We start from the raw sequence: 24,533 nt of genomic DNA, 5'->3' as shown, positions 1-24,533 counted from the left end.
TTTCGGTATCGGCTTATAGGTATTTCTTCTGTTCCTCGCCTCGTGACAGGGATCGCTTATTTCCGCCTGTTACTCTTCGTCAAGTTCGCGATACGCCTTGCACAAAGGATTAATGTCGCCGCACGGTGATCCTTTCGCCGGATATCCCGTTATTGTCGTAGCGTAACCTTCGATTTCTCGTAGAGGAGTAAAGCAGTTGCTGGTACAGTGGCAACGTTTCGCAAATATTTTGCCAACGTAAAATTGTGTTATTATTCAAGCAGGAAGTTTACGGCAAGTGTACTTACTGCATCAACGAGTATCGATCTAAATTGTTGCAATAATGATGTTGTGGGCATACTTAATTCAATTTTTACGATATTGTTGCAATAATAATAATGCAAACAAACCATACTACTCTACAATTTTCTCTTCATTGTTCTCTTTTCGTTGTTACAGATCAGTGGGCCAACGAGGAGATAAGGACCAGGCCGTCCTTGAAGGTAAGGATCTCGTTCTTGTTTCAAGTCCTTTCAAGTCGAAATTCAAATTTCTAACTAACTCTGCGAGAGCTAGATATCTTGGTAAACTATAGCAAGACTGCGCCGCATTGGAACTCGAAATTACTATTGTTCTCCGGTCTTCACCGATTCTCGGCGCACCGATTATTATAATTAATTATCACTACGGTGAAAATTCGCGTTCTGTCGACAATTCGCGTAAAGCGTGTACATTCAGTGTGCAGTGCGAGAAATCGCATGAACGCACAGATCGCATTAGTTGATTCGCTCACTCACAAAAAGCTGCGAGGAACGGCAAAAAGCTTGAGAATTAAGCTCGCGAGACGTGGAAACGCAAGTTTTGTGACATCGTCTGATACGCGCGCGAATGTGATGTGAATGCGAGTGTAACTTGGCACAATTTATTTCAACGTAGTTTTAATTTGAAATTAAGGCAAGGGCTTCTATATATCGAGTCGATGACGATAATCGTTGTTGTAAACAATCATTTGTTCTAGTCTACGTTGTCAGATAAATCGGTGAATATACTTCGGTTTAAATTTTTACGTGGAACAGAGAATCGATATCTGTCAAGGAAAAGAGCGTTATTGAACACGAGATGTCCCAAGCGTATCAAAGATTGTTCGTCCGACCGTAAAATTGGGTAAGAAAGATTAGAACAGTTATTAATATAGAGACTTTTTGCTGAACTTATATATGACACGGTGGTGACCGATCCTTTTTATCTATTATAAACGTTTGTTGTGCTAAATGTAATAACGGTAACACATTTTATTTGTGTCAGTGATAATCATCATTGCTGCGATAATTAACGAAGTTTAACAGAAATTCAGACTGATTGCACTTAGATCGCGTTTTCTTTGAAATTGACAAATAATTTAATGATCTGCGGAATTGCAATTGATTTATGTTCTTTGTCCCTTATATCCTTTGTTTTGTTGCTGATATATATAATATATATAAAAAAATATTGAAATATTTGACAACATTAGATTAATAAATCCATAGTCTATGAAATAGTAAATAGTTAATAAGTTAGACTGAAAAAAGAAAAAATATATATATATATGTTTTTCGAAGATCTTTAATTTGTAAAACCATTTTACGTTATACTTGATACATATTTTATTATTTGTTTTTAATATCTATTTCCATATCTGTGTTAACACCTGTCCGCTGATCAAATTAATTATTTTATAATACGTAATTGTATACGAATCGAAAACCGCACTAAAGTAATTATTAACCATATTTCAATTATGTATATTATTCAAAATTGGAGTTCTTATTATTCAAATATCTGAAAAATTGAATATCCAAGCTCAAATACTATTTGCATCTGGTAATATGTGCACATTTACTCAAATATGGGAATTTCAGTCGATCATTGAATATAGATATTAAACAGATGACAGCGAATTAACAGATCCTCATATATTCGACTAAATGAGAGTTACTAGTTCTAATATTTGAAATATTCATAAAATATATATATAATTACCCTATATTAAATACCCTAATTAAATTATAATTGATGAAAAGAAGCTTGATAAAATATTTATATTATTCTCTTCAGCTACTAATTGTTGTATCTCTTATCCTTATTTTCTTTACACCTTCATCTTTTCGCGAAAATTGATATAAAGCTGATGCAATTCTTTTAAGTATCAAGTTTTCTAATCAGATAAATATTTTTTAAATGTAATCGCAACAAACGTAATTTGTCTAATGATATTTTGCATCAAATAAATCGTATATAAAGAGGTATGTTTTGCTCGTGTGTTAATTCGTACGAGATACAAGATCGTATCTCTTGATAAAATTCAATGTTTCGATAATATATTTTCAATTTGATATCGTGTCAAGATATTTCAGAAGTGACTATACTCTGTTATATTTCAAATTATATTTAGAAAAGAGAAAAATGATGGAGCGATGTTATAGACAGATAAACGATTTAATTTAACAACCACATATATAATACGATAATATGTGGAGTACGAACAAAAGCCTCGTGATTTTCATTAAATCAAGACTATTAGGTTATGGAGTCTGCCGACTTTTGATTTTAGCTAAAATGGAAACGCAGTCGGGCACAGATACCCCGTATATCTACACATAATCCCCAAGTTACAAATTCTATTAAACGAGAGAATGGAAGAGGGACTGAAGGATTAAAATTACCGAGTGTCTTATTAAAAGAAGAGATTGCGCTCTCACGCTTTTTCCCTCTATCAAATAATACGGCGGTTTGCTGAGAAAAACTTTTGGACTTTATCTCATACAGTTTCTAATTAGGTCAATATTTTTAAAGAATTTTTGAAAATTTTCATAGAGATATTTACTTAAAATATTATATATACATATATTTACAATTTATTTTTATAAAGTGATTTAACGAGTTACTTAATATTGCTAATGTCTCGCCCAACAAAACAGAAACATTTCTTTTTGTTAAAGTAAAACGTTGATTTAATTGCGATATGACGCGTATGTAGCTACATCACTTGAGCATGACAAGTACATCTGCACGCAGTTTTTGCGCTTCAGTTCTGGCTTTAATTCGTGCATTCTCCTTTTTGTTACACTCGGCGGAGAAGCGACCCTTAATTACAGCTGACCGAGCAGCGATTAAACTCCGCTAATTGTCGACACCGATGACGCTGGACTCTGATAAGCGCTGCGCCACTTTGCGAACCTGCATTGGTCGAGATATGATTCTACCTCGCGTTTCATTTAGTCGCTAAACGGAATGTGCGTTTCTTTGATCAATAGGCTAAAACTATTATAGATTTAAATCTTTACGTTTTAAAACACACACATACCTTTATCTTGAGTCTACAGAATATATAGCATCTTGGAAACTTATTGTATTTCTCGTGAGAAATTTAACTGTGCGATTCGAGATATATAGCGATATGAGTCACGAAAGAAAGAGACCAAAAGAGACCGAGGGAAATATGATGGTGGGCATCATGGACGAGAGATAGCGTTATCAAAATTGCCTTCGGGAACTCCACTAATTTTAACTAACAGTAGAAATATCGCAAAACTTTTGAACGGTGAGCCCTCTCGCCAAACAATTTATCTCTCTATCTCTGCAGGAGATAGATAGAGAGAATCAAGGAGAGAGACGTAAGAGAATGAGAAAGTTGGAGGAAGAGAAAGAAGAAGACAGTTTCGTGCGCCTTCGTCTGTATCCTCTTACTTATCCACTCGCTTTGCGGTTAGGTTGAATGGGATGGGATTGAGGGAGAAGGGAGACTTTAGTACACCTTTAAAGTACGGTATAACTCTGGAAATTATAGCACGCCACTGGCGCAGTATGCTCGGCGGTGGCAACTTAATAAGCCGATAGGATACGATCTGCGCGCGCGGGGGAGACTCGACCGGTTGGCGTAAGCTCTCTCGCGCTAATTATTTGCGATTATGACTTGGCTCGGCGAAGTGATCGCGCGTGTTGATACCTGGCCCCGTCTGTTATAAGTAGCCTTACGGCGACATTTTATTTCATCAGATAGTTTTTCGCCGGGCATTAATCTCGTTTCGGTGTAATTTGTGGAAATACACCCCTCGTTGTAAATAAATGTCTTGTACAATTATGGTAAAATCGTCTCGCGATAATATTACGAACCAGCAAGTTTCTTGACCACAGAGTTTCTTGTTTCACAGTTCACCCATCAATTCTATATTCATCTTTCACTTGTTCCATGCACAATATGTAATGTATCAAAATTATTAGATTATTATTTCATACATGATTATCTCGCAATTCCTGCCATTTATCCGACGTGCATCTAAATTTCCATAATTAGCTCGCTCGATTCCCGAGAAGCTTACCTATACATCATTATTTTATTACAATGTGGTATCTATCTTCGTCGTATCGCGGAAGAGTGAAACTTTGAGTACCGTAATTACCAGCTCGAATTTCTCGCAAGGGGCGATAAAGGGCTCGTCGAACTTTTTCCACCACGTATAAGGTGCATATAGATCTCGATGTTACGTGCGCGCTGTAACACGGTGGGTTAACGTTTACCACTTCACCTCTGTCGTTCCGTCATCCCTCGTACAAGTGCATATCGTTGATATAAACGGCCAGTAGATATGAACCTGACGGGTCGCATTAACTACGCTCTATAAGAAGGCCTCTATTGAGTTTTGCGGCAGTTTATCGCGACCGTAACTACAGCGACTTTATGCTTCGTTGATAAGCCCACGGGGGGATGATGGCGTACGTCATCTCGTTCCTGCGTTATCGTCGCGACAGTTGGACGAGCAGCCGGAATCTCTCTCTCTCTCTTGACAATTTTCGTGACAAACTGAAAATGCGACACACACACACACTTTTTCTTTCTCTCTCTCAAAATTCTTTGTAATGGAATCTCACTCTAAGTGAAAATTGAACCAGTCTTGATAAAGAATGGCTCAATTTTTAATCTTTAAGAGTGAAATGTCACTCTAAAAGTTTTAAAGAGTATTTTATGTGTGTGTGTGTGTGTATAATACAAAGAAGCAGAGATTAATTGCATCGACAAAGAGAAAATAAATATCTCGCGACATTGTCTTTTGAGAATAACATAATTATATATTATATTATAGTTTAATAATTTCATAAAATTAATAATTTCATAAAATATAATGTTCAACGTAAATTTTCGTTAAAAAATTTTTTTATTGAAACAAAAAACAACGTCAAATGATTGAAAATGTGGCTATAAAGTTTTAATTATTTATCTCATACTGCATGAACGCAAACTATTAAAGATTAAAACCGGAGTATTTTTCCGGTTGCACGTTCAGTTCGATCTAGCTGATCTAGCATTTACCGTTTAGCACATAGCTTAGAGTCTTTTTTTTACATTAGCAGTTGGAGTTTTTAGTAGCTTAAATTCGCGATTTAATTGAAAGCTCGCGTGGAATTCCACCTGCATACCTAAGCGATGCTCGTCGCTGAACTTTTTTAATCTGAGTAAAATGTTTACGAAGCGGTTTGTAAGCGGTTTTATGTCTACTTTTTTGTTAGAGAAAGAGAGACGAGAGAGAGAGGAAGTATATCGAAAATGAGAAACAGCAATGGAAAGAGAAAAAGAGACGGAATGGCGATTGTGTCTTTTGATGACGGTAAACACCATGCAGCATTTCATACAATCTGAAAATTTTTTCGCTTGAATGAAGTGGAAATATTCGTGTATAGTGGTTAAAACGAAGAGGAAGCCGTCAGATATGTTGGCTTCCTCTGCGTTTTAGCGGAAACTCGGATTTATATTAAATCCTACTAGCGGCTTGTGTTGATTTTAGTATGGCGCGGCTGGCGGTCGTTCGGTTTGCCGTAGGAATTGCCCGAACTGAAAAAGCCAATCCGCTTGATTGCGGCTCCGAAAATGTCCGCTCGCGGTGGCCCGTCTCACAAAATTCGATCGACAGGCGACGAATGATGGAAGCTGCAAAAGTTTTATTAGATTATTTCACGCGAAACGTCGCGTGGTTTTATCCGCTCGTCCATTTTTGGCTCATCATGAACTAATTAAATTAGGCGAGGGATCGGATTATTGTCTCTTTTCCATATTGATAAAGGATAAACCAATAATGCTTCAAGCATACGTTTTATATATTATTATAACAATTTATCTGAATAATATTTGTCCGAATAATATTTACGATGGTCAATATCGATGTGTGATATGATATTTATTAATTGAGAGTTTGACGTGCTAGGGTTTTATGCACATTTTTATCTTTTCGATTGTATCGTTCACGGAAATCTGGAAATTGTTGAAAATTTGTCAATTTCGCGAAATTACATTTTGTCATTCGTTAATGAACGAACACTGCCAATTTTATTAAAAAAAAAATCTTTTATAAAAAAAAATCAGAAGGATATTTTAATTCCTTGACGCTTTCTGAAAATTTTGATGAAAATCAGCGGGACGCTCGGGCGCACATTAATGTGCGCGCAGACGCACGCGACACATTTTCTAATAGCGAATCACTTTGCGTGTTGCCGATCGTAATCAATTCCTCTCGAGGAGAGAGACCCACCGAGTTATTAATCGTCATTAGTTACGACCTTTCCTTCCTCTTGGCTTCCACCGAGGAGTGGAAGCTTCAGCTAGACCCTCCTCCGTGACCGTACTTGAAAGATACCTAGCGTTTGTTGCGCTCCTTCCGTCCGGATATAGTTATCGATTTGCTTCTGATTGAAGAAAAATGGTGGCCACTCTGTATCTCCCTCCGGAGATTGATTTTAGATCACACAAAGCATGAGAGTTCTTCTTCCTTTTTGCTTTTTCCGCTTTCTGCAGTTTCTGCAGTTTCCGTGTCTCTTTATCAGAGAAGCAAGAGCCGCAATTAGTTGGAATTTTAAACGTGACACTCGACAGTCGCGTCGTCATCAGTCGTTTGATTTCCTTCATTACAGTTGATGTAATCAAACTCACGTTTGTCGCAACTTTAGAGAAATGTATGTCACCGTATAAACGTCGATCGTATAATAGTTGCTTCTGGACGATTGCACTGCAAATTAGTGGTCGCGTGCAATAAGTAAGGTATACACGTTTGCTCGGTACAAGTCTCGTTTTGAAGCGGGGGCATTACGGGTCGGAAGTTACGTACGCGAAGTAAAGTAAGTGAAGGTAGTTAGAGATTCTTTAATAACAAGAGGAAGAGGACGTTCCTCGGGGGAGGAAAACTTAATTAAGTGCTAGTGGTGGGCCGGAACTTTTTTGCGGCCGTGTAATAAAAGATTATGCTAACATAAGGTATACAGGGCTAACGAACGGCGAGTCTCACGTTGACTCTCGAGCGCGCGCCACTGCCGCTACCGCTTAGAGGAGAGAGCGAATTAAATTACGTTGCCAGCCGTATATTTTTTCTCGGGACGCGGATTGAAACGTTCGTCTATATATCCCGCGACTAGCTGAGGCTGTTATATCACGGAGATTATTTTTTCCCCCGAGATGCAGGTAATTTAGGCCACACTGCAGATTTATATTCGCTATGCTTTGCGCGCGATTCTTTCATGAAGCCCCATTTGATTATTTGTCGAATGCACGTTGTCTATTCTGTAAACAATTTTCCATTTATTCTTTATCGATGAACTCTCTGAACTGGTGCATAACGGTGCAATAAGTTGAAGTGAAACAAACGTATATTTGTTTCACTTCAACTTATTGCAACGTGTGCACCAGTTCGGAGAGTTCACCGATAAAGAACAGACGGTTTACTCGCGTCGTTGCAGCGAAGAATGAATGCATAATATATACAGGCACACAAGAATATAAAGAGCGCCGTGTAAAAGAAGAAAGATACTGGGTGGTTCGAAGGGAAATATTTTGCCGACGGTACTCCGAAACTTCAATATCACATGAAAATTATTATATTAACGCAAATACTCGATAGCGATTTAACTGTTACAAATTGAGATCGACCGTAATAGCGGTAATGACTCTGTATCAGACGAATCTATGTATCGGATTGACGTATGCGTCCTCGGGTAAAATTACATCAACGTTAAGAAGATCAGAACACCGCTGTGATAGCATCGAGGCGGATTATTATTATTCCATCGAGCGTCGCATTATTATGCGGCGGATCCACTCTCTCTCGTCGCGCCGCGCAATGTTAGGTAATCCACGTTGCTCGGACGCTAGATCGCGATTCGCCATGCAGCCCGAAATTATGCGCGCTATCATTTCTGCCGGTGAATTAATGTAAACAGCCACGATATAATGCCCGAACGGCCGCCGAATAGCATCAATTATGTCGGCGCGCGTGTAAATAAGTGCCGAGTGCGCTACGAAAATTATTATAATATATCCGCGCGACAAGCGCGTTTAATTGCGCGGCGCGTTTGTCGCATTCGTCAACTTATTATTAATCGCGGACCTCGACTATCGTTAATTATTCATATCATATATTGTTTGACTACTATGATATATTTTCTGCGCGTTCGATCGCGCTGACCCAATTTGTTATTCAATTTAAAAGAGACTCTAAACGAAAGAAGCAGTTTTTACATTTAATGCATATTTGATCTCAATAATGTCATTTTGGAAAAATTTTGAATTAATGCTGTAAAGAAAGATCATCTTGAACTTCCTACAGCTACGATATGTAATGTGTTAGAAAAGTTTTATGTAAAATTAAGTACGTTATTAAAACTTTGTACTTTTAAAAGAAATTTGTTGCAAAAATTAAAGTTAGTAAGAGTTTCGTAATCAAATATTGGATTTATCACACTATACAAGAAAAATATATATTATGGATAATATTAAAGTCACGAATATTAAATCCACTGTATTATAAAATCTACAAAGAAATATTATACTCACCTGAAAATTATCTCACCTGATGGCCAAAAATGTTAATATCTACTTATTCATCTTAAAATAGTTGGACTACATTTCTTTTTATAACGATAAAATTTCCTAACGGTATATCTCATTTTGAATAGAACAAGATTTTTCCGATACTTTAACTGTAACATGATAAAAAATACGTTGAAAAGTACATTAACTTCTTTTACAACTTTAATATTAAATCTCTCAAAATTATAATATGATGAAGCATTTTATAGAACGGAAAAAACATAAAAAGCGAAATTACAAGGAATAATTACTCTTCTTTCTTGATTTCGTAAAAAGGTTTTTTCTTTTCAACTGCAAATATAGAAATTAAGGTGCTCTTGTTTGCCTAGCACGAAGATTACACGTTCAGTTTTGATACGTACTGGGAATCAATGCATCGAGCGTTAGATGCACGTCATGTCACGTCTCTCTCGCCAGCTTTATGCATTTTTCCCTCAATTTCAGGAATACTTTATCGCGAATGTCTAGGACGAAACTGTTTCTCGTCGCGTTCTTAATCGCCACGTTGTCATTGTACCGCAATTGCTGGCGTCCGTTTCGTTGCATGGCCATTGGGATTAATAATGCAAGCAGCCTTCGGGGTGCGTCAGAATAAGCGGTGGGAGGTGAGGTTTCCCATTTCCCAGAGAAACTCCGAAGTGTCCCGCTTTAACATGCATCTCGTGGCGTAAGTACGGCCCACGTGAACGCTAAACTGCGTACGTGCGAGTGCTTTTCCGTCGCCCAGGCCGACAACGAAAGTTTTCCCGCCCCCAGATCGAGCAACTTCGCGCACGGCCGATGCGGCGCATTAACGACTTGATTATCCGCGAACTGTCGTCGTTGCGTATCTGCATCCGGAGTTCGCGTTCGCGAATAGCGGCTGTGGCTCTTTGAATAAACCATGAGATCGCAACTTCACAGGGCGCGCTAACTACTATATGATGCTATGGTACACTATTAGTTATACTATCGATACTTCGCTCGCACAAGTGGTAGTTCCAGCGTTGTTGCCTCAGTGGTATTATTCCTAGTATTTTACAGAGATAGAAAATTTTTTGGAGTCTCTAATTGGTATCCGATTCCCTTCAAAATTCGTGGATCCTGGTTGGGAAATCTGTGAAGATTCCAATCAGAAATGTATTGTGAACGCTGCGAGATCTCTGTTTCTGTTACTCGAGTAACAGAAATATCGAGGGATACAATTATTATGATTTTTATGGAACGTGCACGTTCTCGGAATGATATTCTGATCGATAGTCTTTCAACCGCGGGCGATTAGATCGCTCCTCGTCACGACGAGCATTCGGCATATTTCAGAATGATGGATCTCGTGAAAATGGTAGTTGGGCCGGCCCTTTTTCGTTACGGCGGCGAAAGAGATTGATACGATTACGTACAATTCGATCGGCGCGATCGTGATAAAGTTCCAACCATTCGATTGACACCCCGATTGGCAACTTGTCTGACGATAGCATATTCGCTTTTACTAAGCGAGAATTGTTCGCGATCGTTGCTCATTAACTTTTGAGCGGCAGCAAATAAATTTAAATCGTCAAATAATTGGAATATAATAATGGAAGATAATAACATAATTAACTCTTAATATACACGATGATTTTCCGGTCCTTTGTCACACACGAATGACATTTGTGTTTCGGATTAATTTTCATTGCTTTTACAAGTATACACAAATTATTAAGTGATTCTTTCAATATATTTTAACATTTAAAAAAAAGAAAATGCGTACGGGACACCCAATCGTGTGTGTACTAAAGCTTAAGAATTTTTAGCGAAACATAAAAGACGAATTCGTTTTTCACTCGTGTCGCATTAGCCTCACCTATAGTAATTTTCTCGTCAGTCGTCAGTCCTGATCAACATCGATATCAAAGACAATTCGATTTCTAGAAAGGCTGCCACTGCCAAGAACACGCGGCGGTTCAGGTCACTCGGCAAAGCTGCCTCGAGCCACTTGACTGACAATGCACCAATGCGCGCATTGTAGTACCCGTACAAAAGATTTTTCACCATCTGGCAATTTTAAATCGGCACAAGTCGCCGGGATGCTAATCGAACTTGTCAGGAACGATTACGTTTAATCGAAGCGGTTCGTCAGTGGAAACTGTCAATTTACCGTGTCGATTTACATTCGAAATGTATGACTTGAACAAATATCGATACGAATTAAATATATTTCAAGAGATTTAGCTCTGTAACTGAATTTCGATTATATATAACGATAGGAGGATAATAGAAATACACAGAATTTCATCGAGCGGCAGGCGAGAGAGAGAACGTGGATGGGCGTCTATTATCTTTATAGGAACAATAGGCAATAGGCATCCAGCCGACTAGAACAACCCTCTTGTTAACTATAGTACTCTCTCCGGAAGAGGTTTGACGCGGACGTTATTTCGCTAGACGGCCAACGTTTGTTTGTTGCATCATCGACGGGAGAATTCCAGACAGAAGGATTTCCCTATTATCCATTCCTGTCTCTCTATCGGTTACACAATGTTCCATTAATTTCGCGGCATCGAGTGCGCTTCGACTGTCAGCGATTTACTCGGGGCTTTTTACCATGTTATACGACTATCTCATTAGTCTTTCGACAGAATGTTGTCGCGCAATCACGCTACCGTCAAACGTTGCAAAATCATTTATTCGTGAAATTTTTGCAAATGGAGATATTTCGAATTTAAAGCCACGGTATACTTTTAAGCGAAAAATTGGAAATTAACGTTGAAATGAAAACTTTACGTACATAATTACAAGTACTGAAAGTAAAAAAGAAAATGATACTTTGAAATCACGAGTTCTCCATTGTAAGGCGATACGTGATTTGGTATAAATATTATAAGATGATTGGATTATCTGATTTGAGAATATATTCGGTACGTAAACATTGGTACTATAACTTCCTGCACGCATCATGGCATATTCCTTGAATACTACTATTTATGTGCTTACTGATATTTAGCAAAGTTTTCAATTTTAATTTGAATTGTTATTTGCTCAAGAAATAATCATATAATAAATAGATATGTTTATAATGCTGAATACCTAATATTATACATGAGATACCCATATATATTACACTTGAGAAGTCTTGCATTCTCTAAAGAAAAGTGTCAAATGAATTTATAAAAATAGTACCGTCAATTGAATCGCTCTCTTTTATCATTATTATTACTTCATATATCCTATAGCTTGTTGTGTAATACGTGTAACGTTGAAATGTCATTTCCATTAAGAAACTAATACCTTGAATTTAGAGGCACTACACGATATTTGCTTAAGAATGTAATGTCACGAGCTCGAAATCCCATCTTTCGAACCTACGACGTGCCTACGAATTGTGCTGTCGGAACGTCTGACTCGCGCGTGTCGCTCGCGATTTGCCAGGACTAATTGCTAGCGAGAGATCCTTGTACATCTGTCACAAAATATATCCAACATAGGCATTACAAAGTCGGACAGGTGTCGTTACTCACAGTAGCAAAACCAACGGAAACGCCCGCTGAGAGAAAAGGACGAAAACAGGACCAGCAGAAGGATGGGGGGGGGGGGGGGGGAAAGAATAGAATGGATAGAGTACTCCCATTTATTTCGGTCACGAAGAACGCGTGCTCGCACGCGTGCGCGCTTTTACGTTGGTGTTCCTTTTTCGTGGCACACGCTGTAACCGTTGTATCTCTGGAACATCGAGGATCCGATCAAACTGACAAAAATTGAACGAACAAAAGACTTGGATTGTCCCGCCGCGCGATTGTTCTTGTTGCGTACAGCCCCATTTTTATTACATTATTTATTCGGACAAAAGTCCCGTCCCTTTCTGACTATAATAATATGATTGTTTAACTGATATTATAAAAATGGGTTTTTGAATTTTCATTAGGTTGAATCATTAGTTTATTTCTGCAAAATTTCTCTTGCTGTGAATTTTAGCAATTCATTGTTAAGTAATACTTACATTACGCATTCGCGAATTTTATGTCCATTTACCAGATCGTATAATAGCTGTAATATTTAATTGATATTTAATCTGTTCTCCCCGAATTTCTGCCATATATTAATCATCCTATTAATTAGCGTGAAATTCCCTTTATCGAAAAATTACCGTGAAATCTAGTAATTTATTGCTTATTACGTGTACGCGAGAATGCTTTTTCCAGGTCGCGACGCGGTAGTTTAATTCGTTTAACGAATTATATAAGCTTGAATATCTATTTAATAGATATTAATCGCTGTATTAAATTCTGATATCTTTTTTTTTTGTGGTAATATTAAATTACATTTTCGCGATGCAGTTCAATTCTCGTTGGTTTTGTTTTTTTTTTTAATGTAATATGTCTTTATGTGTTTATCGTATTTTAATAGAACTTACATCCCTAAACGTCAAAGTTAAAAATTTGTTTTGTAAACCACGAATACGACAGTATAACCAAGGTTTGTCCCCATTCCTCTCTGATCTTTGCATGTTGCACATTCGAGCCAATGCGTTATTGAATTCGGCAGTGCGCTTTTCGTCGAGGATATACACAGAGCGCGCGTGTCCTTTTCAGAACACCGCGTGCACTCGCGGCTCTATATCGAGTTTCCCCAGCGCGGAATTTTTCCAAGTATAATGCCGTAAAAATACAGCGGCAAGCGACGTTGACAAAGTCATGAATAATGCAGCGGCTCTCGCGAAGGGATGGGCTGAGGGCGAGCAAGGAGAAATGAGTAACAGACAGCGGCGCGGTGGCGGGAAAGTTCCTCCACTTTCTTCGGGGTCTTCCCTCGTTGCATTTTCTCTCACCTTCTTTTTTGTCACTGTGCGCCCTCTTCACCGCGCGCCTTTTTTCCCTTTTCGTCCTACGACTCTCCTCTCCAATCCTAGTCTCCTTTTCGCTGCGACGGACGGAGACTCGTCTGCGTAGGTCCACCCTTTTCTCACCGCTCGCTTACTCGTCCTGCGGCTTGAAGAGGGATGACAAGACGAGAAGAGGAAGACAAGACGTCGACTGAAAGGCAGAATAGAAAAAGGAACGCGAAAGTACCTACCCCGAAGGTGAAGTGGCGGTTCTTCTACTACTTGTGGTACTTTCTTCTAGAATAAGCTGGCCGGAAAACGAAACCACGACGACGACGACGACGACGACGATGAGGACGACGATGAAGACGAAGCGGAAGATCGCGGAGAGGAACAGCCGTTAATGCGGTTATCGGCGAGCCTGCAGGCGATTTGTCTCTGCTCGAACGAGTCGGCGACGAGGAGGGCGAAGACATAGGCAACGACGACGCGGCTTCGCGTTTCGTGATGCCGTCTCGTATTTCGCGACGCTAGACATGTTTCAAGGGACACTACTGTTTTTATCTTATTATAGTGACGACGCGCGGCCGGATAGGATTGGAGAGTGGCGAATAGGATTAACGTTAAAAACACCTGTCTCGAGGAAAATGTAGTGAGTGAACGCGAAGGGAACTCTGCTGCGACGACGGCGGAAAAGTTTCTCACTATACCAGCAGTTACTGCGAAATTATTAATTACACTTAAGCGTTTCGAGCAAATCGCCCGCAGTATAAGGAAACGCCTCTTCTATTTCACACAGCATTATTATGGCCACTACATATTCGCTATTTCTTATTCCCGCCGTTGTTGTTTTCCCACGTCGGGCACACGACGACGTTTCGGTAAATATTCGACGACGTGATTTCCACTCGCGCTCGTAGCAGCGAATTCGTAGTTGTGGAGAATCGACGATGCGAACTGCGCCTTTGAGAAACTCGCAATGTCTGCAACGTTTGCCATTTCGATTGTATTTCTATTTGTCGTGCTGCAGTCGGGATGGTGCTTTTCTCGCTTGATGATATCTCAATGTTCTCGTCCTTTATACCTATCTAATAAAACATGATTTTAATAATATGAAAATATTGAAAAGATTCCCATGCATTACTGGAAACGCATTTTCCTTGTCCTCGCGTGTCTCGATTTAAATTATTAAAAGGTCAAAGTGCAACGACTTGCATATTTCTGTCGATATAACGCACGAAATGCATATCAACGAAATCGATATTTATTATTCGTACATGAATACACCATGCGGTCAAACAAACTTAATTAAACGCTAATTAAATTTAACTGCGCTTATCGCGGTGACGATAAACTCAGCCGATGAGATGGTGCATGACAACGAAATGAAAAACGCTCAATGACGCGATTCTCGCGATTCGATTTCCGTTTAATTACAGCGGTATCGATCTTTCTCCGAGAAAGAAACCGAGACGCGCCCGCTTATCAAACTTTATCGTCGCCCTCCGGTTTTCGTCTCGCGCGGCGCGGCGCGGCGCGGGTGAGATCTCACGATCGATCCCCCCGTTTTGTCCCGGCGGAACAAATACGTCGGCGCCGGAGTTCGTCGGAAGTTTCGACGTAGAGATTGTAGATGGGTCCCTGACAAGGAAGGAAGTTTGCAAGCTGGGAGGGGAAAATCGAATCAAGTTGCTAATTTTTGAATCACGTTGCTGCGTTTCCGCAAGCGGAGCATTCGCATCGATGTCGATGTAAATTCTTACACGAGCGCTTTTGTGCGTGCAAGAAAAGAGTATAAAGTGACTTCTTTCTATCGAATGTAAGTTATTTTATTCTATTGGAATAATTTTCGTTCGCAGTGTCGAGATCGCTTCGTGCGAACATTTCCAAGAGAATGAGATTTCTATTACAACGTGAACAGATGATATTAACTTTTGAGATGTAAAACATTTCTACCGATTCTCTCGTACGTGATTTTATTATCTACGAAATATCTAGTGAAATGTCATTTCCGCGCATGTCGAACATTCGGTGTTTCGATAACGTTACTAGTTTAGGTATCTCTCCCTTGTCCTCGGTGAACCGACAACGATCGTACTCGGCGATCGCTATTGTCCGACACATAACTGTCGGGGAACGGCGAGCTGTGCCATCAGCAATTGTCGGAAGTCGAGCGAGCATCCAAGTTTAGGTGAACGGGGAAACTCTTCGAATCGATTGTCGATGTCGTCGCGGGAACAAATACGAGAAACTTCACGAGACACCGAGCCAAAGTGTCAGTGGGAAAGGAATCGAATTAAAAGGATATGTTGAGGTAACAGGTGCAAGGAAGGAGAAAGGGGAAGATATTACTGTCCGTTCCGTTCTCCTCTAATCGTCCACAGCTCGTGACTGTTTAGTTAATGCGGAAAACGTGCCTCATCCGCTCCATTTAAGGTCGCCAACTGCATTCGTTTAATATGCAAACCGATTCGACACCGAAGTTCGTCGGGTCAAGTGGATTATCCCGCCATCTTCTTCACCACTGCATCCATTTTCTGTGAGCCGTTTGTATAATTGTGATATCATGCGACATCCTGTAAGATAAGGAAACATCGACGATTATTGAGTCTCTAATGATGAAGATCATGCCGAAAATATTAAAGCAGCACGTATCGTTGCCCAATCAATTCTGTCAAGTTCTGAGAGATGCTGTTCCTCGTCTCTTTGGTTCAAATGCTCTCATCAATCTCAATTAACCTAAAATTTTTTTCTCACGTTCAACAGTCTCCAAACTTAACGATTTCGTGAATTCCATTAGAGGTATTCCCAACCGTGAAGCTTCTCTTTCTTTTTCTCCTTACGTCTTTGCTATCCCCTTCCATCCACTTCTGGTGCTTCTCGAGCATTTTGTCGATTCTGTCTCGAAAATATACTTAAATTTATTCATTCGTTTTGCCAGTCCTTCATTCCATTAAGATATTAAAGCGGCGTTTGCTCGGTATCTACCTACACAGGTGAGAAACTTTGCCATTTTGCACCGTTATAAACGTGGGAGAATGGAAGAGCATGTTGGAAACTTGCTGTGGTTATGTATTCTACGGACAGGATGAGCTCTACAGTTCTTGGTGAGTTCTCCTTTTGATGATAGACTCGAGCAGATTAACCGTTTGTGATATCTTTGTCGATTAAATTGTCGTAAATAATCTGGAATATTTCTTCTTGAGGAACATCAACATAACCGTTAGTTTGAAAACTTATATTGTTATCTTTTACACTAAATTAAACTGCAGATTGCAAATTAGACGAAAAGTCAAATTTCTGTTCTTTTTTTTTTTTTGTTAAAATAAGAAAGCATTTATTTGAACGTACGGTTCGTTTATAAAGTAGGATGTTGAGATTGTTATGAAATATATGCTTAACGCGATGCATGTTTTTTGAAAAATTAATTTCGCTCTGGCGTGATTCTCTTTAATTAAGCATTCTAAAAATGTCCAGATGAGCTTTTGGACATGAATTCTTGGACTGTAATTAATAAAGAATTATGTAGGACGTTTGTTTACTTTAGAAAAGCATAACGTGTAATTGACACAAAAGCATTCCTACGAATTTAATTAACAAACAGGGTTAACTATATTCGTACGTGTCAACAGTATAACGTAGGGCTTTGATGCGATTCCTTGTACGGTGACATGAGAAACATTCAAGCCGTACATGACATAAAATCTCATTGTCGTGCACCGAAAATCTTTGTTAAAATATGAATTTATTGTCGTCAACGAATACAGAAAACATTTCGTTTCTGTTATATTTATAAAGATCGCAATTAGAGGATTTTATATTCGGTTCTAAGCGGCTTTTTTTTTATTATATCTCGAGAGGTGTTACATCCAATCTTAAATTTCCAGATCTCTCTTGTATTTGACGATTCATTGTACCATGACGATTATAAATAAATGTGGCTTCATAAACGATTCTATACGCGTGTCAGCGGTCCTTTCACAAGAAATGGTACGAAGTGCGCGAATTATTACGCGATCTCTCTGAATGAATCAAACAAGCTTCTCTCTGAAAATGCCGCAATTTCTCGACAAGCGAACAGAACGGAGTAAGGACAGATTCGATTTGTGACAATGAGACATACCGCTTCGTCTCATATGAGAAAGACAAACATGTGTACGTGTCCAGAAGATCGTCTCACCATTGAAAACATTTCTGAGCCTCGTAATTACTTAAGACTGCATTGCCATACTAATTTATCCTACAGTTCTTCCTTTATATAACATTTTTCCGTTTTTATCTTCTGTTCTATTGTCGCTTCGTTTAACGGCGGAATTCCATCTGTGGCGAGTTTCATTCGTTGCGAATTTTCAAGAAAACACTGAGATCCAACGTAGCTAATTATTTTTTCAAGTTTGTCTATACGTGTACATATACTAAGCAGTCGGTTGCGCTGGAAAGCTTCGCGAGTGTGTGGTTGCTTTGAGTGGCATGACGACAGCCAAGAGAAGAGAAATTATCATGATTTTATACTGTATGCACTTTGACCATTTAACAGCACGCACGCGTCGTGACTACAAAGAAAAGCACTTCACTACTTTGAAAGTTTTGCCGAGCCAGCAGCATCGTGAAATTATGCGGATTTCTATAGAATCAAGAATCTACCAACCAACGCGAACGCTAGAATTGGTACGCAATAAGAGATAAACGCGAAACGCGAGATGGAGGAGTAATGATAGAAAACGTAGGACAAATCCTTGATTTACAAATTCGTCGAAACTATACTAAAATCTAACAGCTATGGAATTTAAGATCTATGGATTCTATGATCTATGGAAGCTTAGAGTTACAGCGTGTAAGATCTGTTGGAACGATCTCTGTGGAACCGAACTTCTCTCCGTTTGAAGTTTGAAGTCTGTAGAAACTAAGATCTATGGAAGTTAGAATTTAAGGGAGAGTTAGAATCGGTGGAATCTCCAATAGCTACAGATCGTTAAGAATTATGGAATGTATAATCCACGGGTATTAAAGTTTACACGCATTCTTTCGGATTCATGGAAAAGATGTGACGCCGCCGTGCGAATACAATGCACGCTCGATCGTTGGAAACAGCCTCCTTAAGCTTCAACTATAGAGTAGGCCTCGCTCGCCAAGGTAACTTTGGAAATTTCGTTATAACGTTATTCAAGCGAGTTAGCGCGGGTGTCACCAAGTTTGACACTTCACCCCGTATTCGCACCTGACACTTAACGTTAAGTCGGGTCGTCTGAACGCGAGACCCTTCCTGTGTTTACGCTCGCGCGACTAACACGTAGAACCGCATTCAGCGCCAAATGGGCGGCCTGGATATCAAACTTGGTTTGTTTACATCCGCTGCATTTGACACATGATCAGCGAGACGTCTCTTGGCGATAAACAGCGAAACTTGCTCCCGTCCGTGCTCTCATAGATATCGCAGCTTAGTTGACTGAAACTTTATATTGGCTTCACTTCGATATTCTATCGGCGATTCTCTGACGGAATTTCTCGTCTCCCTAATTGAAATATAAATGGTTGACGTATATAATTCACGCGTAAAGAAGGACTTAGGTAAATTCGCGCACGCGTATAGTGTGACGTGGTAATGAAAATTTCGCGAAGAACTTTTGAGGTTAGCGCGACCCGCGTACACGCTGAGAGTTCTCGTTTCATAGGAGATCTACGAGACTACTTTGCCGTTACTGCGATGCTAGCAGGTTCTCCTTCTGAATCTCAGTATGGTAGTCTAGGTCACGGCACGACGCGCGAAATTACAAATTCACCACCGTAAGCGTATTCTCCTCGTTCAAAAGGAGCATCGTGCCATCTCTGAGCGTAACTTATTTACGCCACCATTGTTAGACGAAACAGTTGCACAGACCCGCTTGTGAAGCTTATTACTCTAGGACGAGAGTACTCCGTTCTCTCTATATAGCCTCTTAGATACTGGATACTATTAGATCCTCGTATTCGCAGATTCACACGAGTCTTTAAAACTATTTGTTTTAGGATCTACGGAAGATGTATGATATCTTTAGATTTCTCTTTCGATTCTAAATATGCAGATTTTATGTTCTAAATATTATGCAATCGCTCAGATTTTATTGGTCAAATAATTGTTAAGTCTGAGATACAATTAATAGTATGTTCTGATAATATAATTTGTTATGATTTAAAATCTGTTATTTCCTGTTCCTATTATGTGCTTTTAAATTGCAGAGGTTTTAGTTCTACTATATACTAATACATAGCTTTCACAGCTTCTTCCAAATACATAGTCTCTTGTTAGAGACATGGTAACCTAGCTTCTGCATATGTCCGCTGAGTAGGAACTCTATGTAGGACCTATAATTTTTAACGCTGATTAACTAATGACTTATTAGAAGAAATTATCATGACAAACATATTCTTGATGATTTATCGTTGCCTTCCGAGAAGTGACGATCAAATGAAATTATCATCTGACGTGTATTCTAGATTTGAAACCGAATTTTTGGCACAGATAGCAGCCACGTAACGATCTTTACGTTATAATCGCTACATCACAGAAATTAGCTTTCACAGCCAATTCCTTTTTAAAATTCATAGAATTTCGTTGATAAATCACCCGTTTACATTCTGGTGCCATCAATATTCATAAAGTTGAAAATTTTGGAAATTCGAATAGAATCATCCATTTTAGACACGTGAAAGCACGAGACTCACTTTTCATATAATTGAGCAAGTGGACTTTAACCAGTCGATATACATATACGAGTATATGTAAATATATTATAAATAAATATATAAATAAATGTATAAATAAATATGTAACTCGTATAAATAAATATATATTACAATATATATATATATTTATCGGTACAATCAATGTATATATAATCGAGCTTTTTGTGTGCACAGAAAAAGGATAACATATATTATCTATAAAATTTCTACAATGATGTCTATAGTGTCTATTTGCACAGTAATGGAAGCCGTTCGTTCGCGAGATGCCTGTCGATCTTTCTTCCTATTCGAGGTAAATCAAAGAGGATTTGTCATTTGCTTTATTATGCCATAAATATTGCTATGGAAGAAAAAATAATACTGTTCGGCTGCTGGCTAGAAAATGACAGATCATTTCACCAAGACTTGGTCAGTGAGGGAAAAATTTTTATCTTTTCGCCTTTATTGAGGTATTTTACCTTCATTATTGGGTCTTCAATCGCGACATAGTGCATAAAGTAGGATTATGCTAACAAAGACGATATATGAGACATTTTAAAAGCGTTAATTTATATATTAACGTTTTACAGAAAAATCTCGTTACGATTTTTGCTGTAACAGATAGATTTTTCCTCATGATTTCTAAGCGTTCGGGGAGTTTTGTAACTTGTCTTGTATGCTTGTGTGTAATACGTTATTAAGTATGTAATGTATCAATAAGTATGCTATTAAGTGTGTCATATTAATTATGCTATAGTGGGAAAGATCGAAGAGAAACATGTGGATCTTCGCTAAAATTTATCTAAATATTGATTTGAATATGAATCTGTTTAGTTGAATCATATCCCTTTACTTCTAACTATTCCAAGTCAAAATTTAGATTCAATACAAGCTTTATCCATCAGAGGCTAAAAAATGTGTTAGCTTAATAAAATTTAAATTTAGTGTATAATCAGTCGGAAAAAATCGTATTTAACTTTTCTTTATTAATGGGAAGTTATGCCGTGGCTATTACCGTATTATTACAAATTATACTTTGCTGTTTCGTGATCTCTTTCAATTTTAAAATCTACACAACTTGATAACAAGTAGATTTGCAACAAAAGTCTATAAAGTCCTTGAATTTTAAGGAGTACATTGCAGATAGTTCCGCAGTTTAAAAAACACATGTTGATCTTTTCACGAGACGCTCGATGAAATTGCAGCGAGCACAAGGCAAGATCTCGCGGTTTTAGACATCTGCACGCTCCATCCACTCAGACGAATTAGAAACGGAGTAATCAGTCGAAGTTGGTGCACAGACCATTCAGCCTTTCGTTCACACACGCGCTCGTCTATTCTTCTGCAGAATCGATTAGTCGAAAGTAGCACACAAGCTGCCATTAACGCAAGCAGTGTGTTGCGTTCGGCTAGCCGCACAGCTTTTCTTCGTGTTGTTTGCCAAGAAATCAATAGCTCTTACTCGAGAGCTTCTACGAGCAGAGGTCGTTCGTAGGGTGAACGAGCATTATTCAAACGTGAGTATTTAGTTCTTGCTTCCAATGTTCTTGATTCTTGAAAACTGCAATTTATTTTTTTCGTTAATGGATATTTTTCGTTATTTACTGCATATATATTTTCATCGTTATTACTAGATATCTCACATAATATTTAATGTAAGATGTCTCTGTAACGTCTGCGTAATGTATCGTGCGGCGGATTATTCCAATGACGCAAGTAGTTACCTAACCGACGATGTTCCGTTAAGAGCTTAGAGACTTTCAGTATTAAGCTCGCAAGAGAAGCTTGGCAAGTTGAGCTTCCGTCCTGTACTTCCTCATTTAAATCAATATGAAAATTGACAAAGTCCGCGCGACAACGTTCGCGGCAGTTTCCCGACGACACACTTAGTTACGTGTAAGCTACGAGATTCATTTATTAAAATTACATTGTTAACTATCATCTCGTACAAAGGAAGGAACGAGCGAATTCTTGCAGCGATCGAAGACTAATTACATCTTTCAGAGACTCTCGGTTGTCCGAAATGACGTGAATTGGTGTCGCACAAGTTGAAGAAATAGTTTAACTGGCGCTTTAACTAAATTACATGGCCTCTTTGTCTAATCCTCTTTGATGAATTAAATCCCGAAATGCAATTTTTAAATACTGAACGTTTGCAAATTGTTGCGAACGTAACATCTATTGTAGCACACACGGCGACGTGGTTTTTGATTCCTTGTTCCTTTTTTTTATCTTTTTCTTTTTTCCAGCAGCGGGGCGTCGGCTGGCCAGAACGGCGTCGCGGCGCCTCCGCTTTGAGTTTTCCAACCCCTACAATTCCCCGTACACCCCTTTCGCCCCGTTTACACCGCCGGCACGACGCGACGTGGCGCACAACAAACGGCGTGTGATATGTTCTCGTATTCCCCCTTTCCTACCCTTTTTCACCGCCCTTTCGACGAGACGTATCGCTCTCCCCACACGTGGTAAACGTATTGGTTCTTCCAAACATTTCTCTATTTCTCTGTGGTTGTTTCGATTTTTGATGAAATATTTTAATCATACCATTGGCCACATGCGATATTCGTTATATCCTGTCCGATGTTTGTACAGCTGAGGTTTTAATATTCGTTATTTAAGCATTTATTGTGGGAACGGTACAAGTCGAATTTTGGAAATGTAGCAAAAGAGAGAGAGAGAGAGAGAGAGAGAGAGAGAGAGAGAGAGATATGCACATCTCGACGATTCGAGTTGAATTGACATGCGAGACTATTTCCGGGAAGTCGCCATGTGATCCTTGTGTATATTAGGGAATATGATGACACCACAGACGAAATTTCGCCCGCGAACGAAGTTTCATTACCTCGAATAAACCTCCGTAGAGGCGATTCGGTCAGACTTCGCGGCGATGCCGTTTGCATCCGGATGCATATTTCACACGTCGTATGCTCCGCCATATTTGCATCACGGCCTCGTAATCTCGTTGGAATACAACCGACCGCGAGACAGGCACCTCTCGTATTGTTGCTCGCTATAGTTTGCCGTCCCGAGTCGCTTATTGTCGTTCGTCAACTCCCGTGGGAGACGTCGAATCCAGGACGGGGATGAGGGGATGTTCGCGATCGTAAAATGGCGACAATGAAGGAAAAAGCGTTGACAGCATCCGACGGTCACGTTTGCATTCAAAGGCTGTTCGAGGTTTAACTACATGCATCCTTTGGGATTATTTAGAGCTTGAGCCGATTAAATTAAAAAATTTTTTTAAGTTTAAAAATTGTGGAAACAATACATAAAGAGTATACAAACCCTCAGAGTGACTCAAAATTAATTATAATTTACTATGAACTATATCGACGATGACATTGAGAAAAATGCAAGTCCATGTTACTGACGTAAAACCGAAAATGAAAAAACGGCATGTGAGAGAATGTCATTTTCGTCGACGAGATGAACACAAAACAAGTCGACGTACCGTTCACGAATTTTGTCGGAACACACCCGACGCGAAAACTCGTATTCGCGGACAAAATGCGCACGTCGACTAATTACGACGCTAATTTAAAAAGTCTTGGCGATGTTAACATTTCTCATTAAGAGAGTAACAAGCAGTTCATGGCTAAAAATAAACGGAAGTCGTCGGCCGAAAATAACGAAGTCTCCGTCTGAAATTTTGTGGGACGTAAACCTGCCCCCTCCCTGGCATTATGACGAGTATCGACAATTACGTATGTTGTTTTACGAATAAAAGTTGCACAGATCAATCTAGGTAACTTTGTTGTGCGATAAACGTGCGAGTATTTATATGGGAAATAAATTAATTACTCCTCTCTACACGAAACAATTTCATAGATTTCTGTTTCACTCCTCTATTGGATTACCAGGCACGATATCCGGTTTCCTAATGCATTTCCGCGGAGGATAGTTAGCGAATCGATAATCTTGCGCAAGATATAGGGAGAGAGAGAGAGGAGAGAAAGGTGCACATTTCATCATTTTATGATCCGTCTTCAGCTCTTACAACGCGACCGCTGGCGGGTCAGATTAAATTGCATCTACGCCGACTAACGGGCGCATTAAATCTCGTAAGCTCCACCTGATGGCAGATTCCGCAGCGAGTTACGTCCGCACGAATTTTCAGACGTCGACGATATTCGCCGTCGGCTTAACGTCGAGCTACGTCAAGCGTCGCCGGTGTCGTCGCGTCGT

This window comes from Cyphomyrmex costatus, unplaced genomic scaffold (genome assembly GCF_001594065.2).
Source record: "Cyphomyrmex costatus isolate MS0001 unplaced genomic scaffold, Ccosl1.0 scaffold474, whole genome shotgun sequence".
In the NCBI taxonomy this organism is placed as follows: domain Eukaryota; kingdom Metazoa; phylum Arthropoda; class Insecta; order Hymenoptera; family Formicidae; genus Cyphomyrmex; species Cyphomyrmex costatus.
This window is presented reverse-complemented; position numbering follows the sequence as displayed.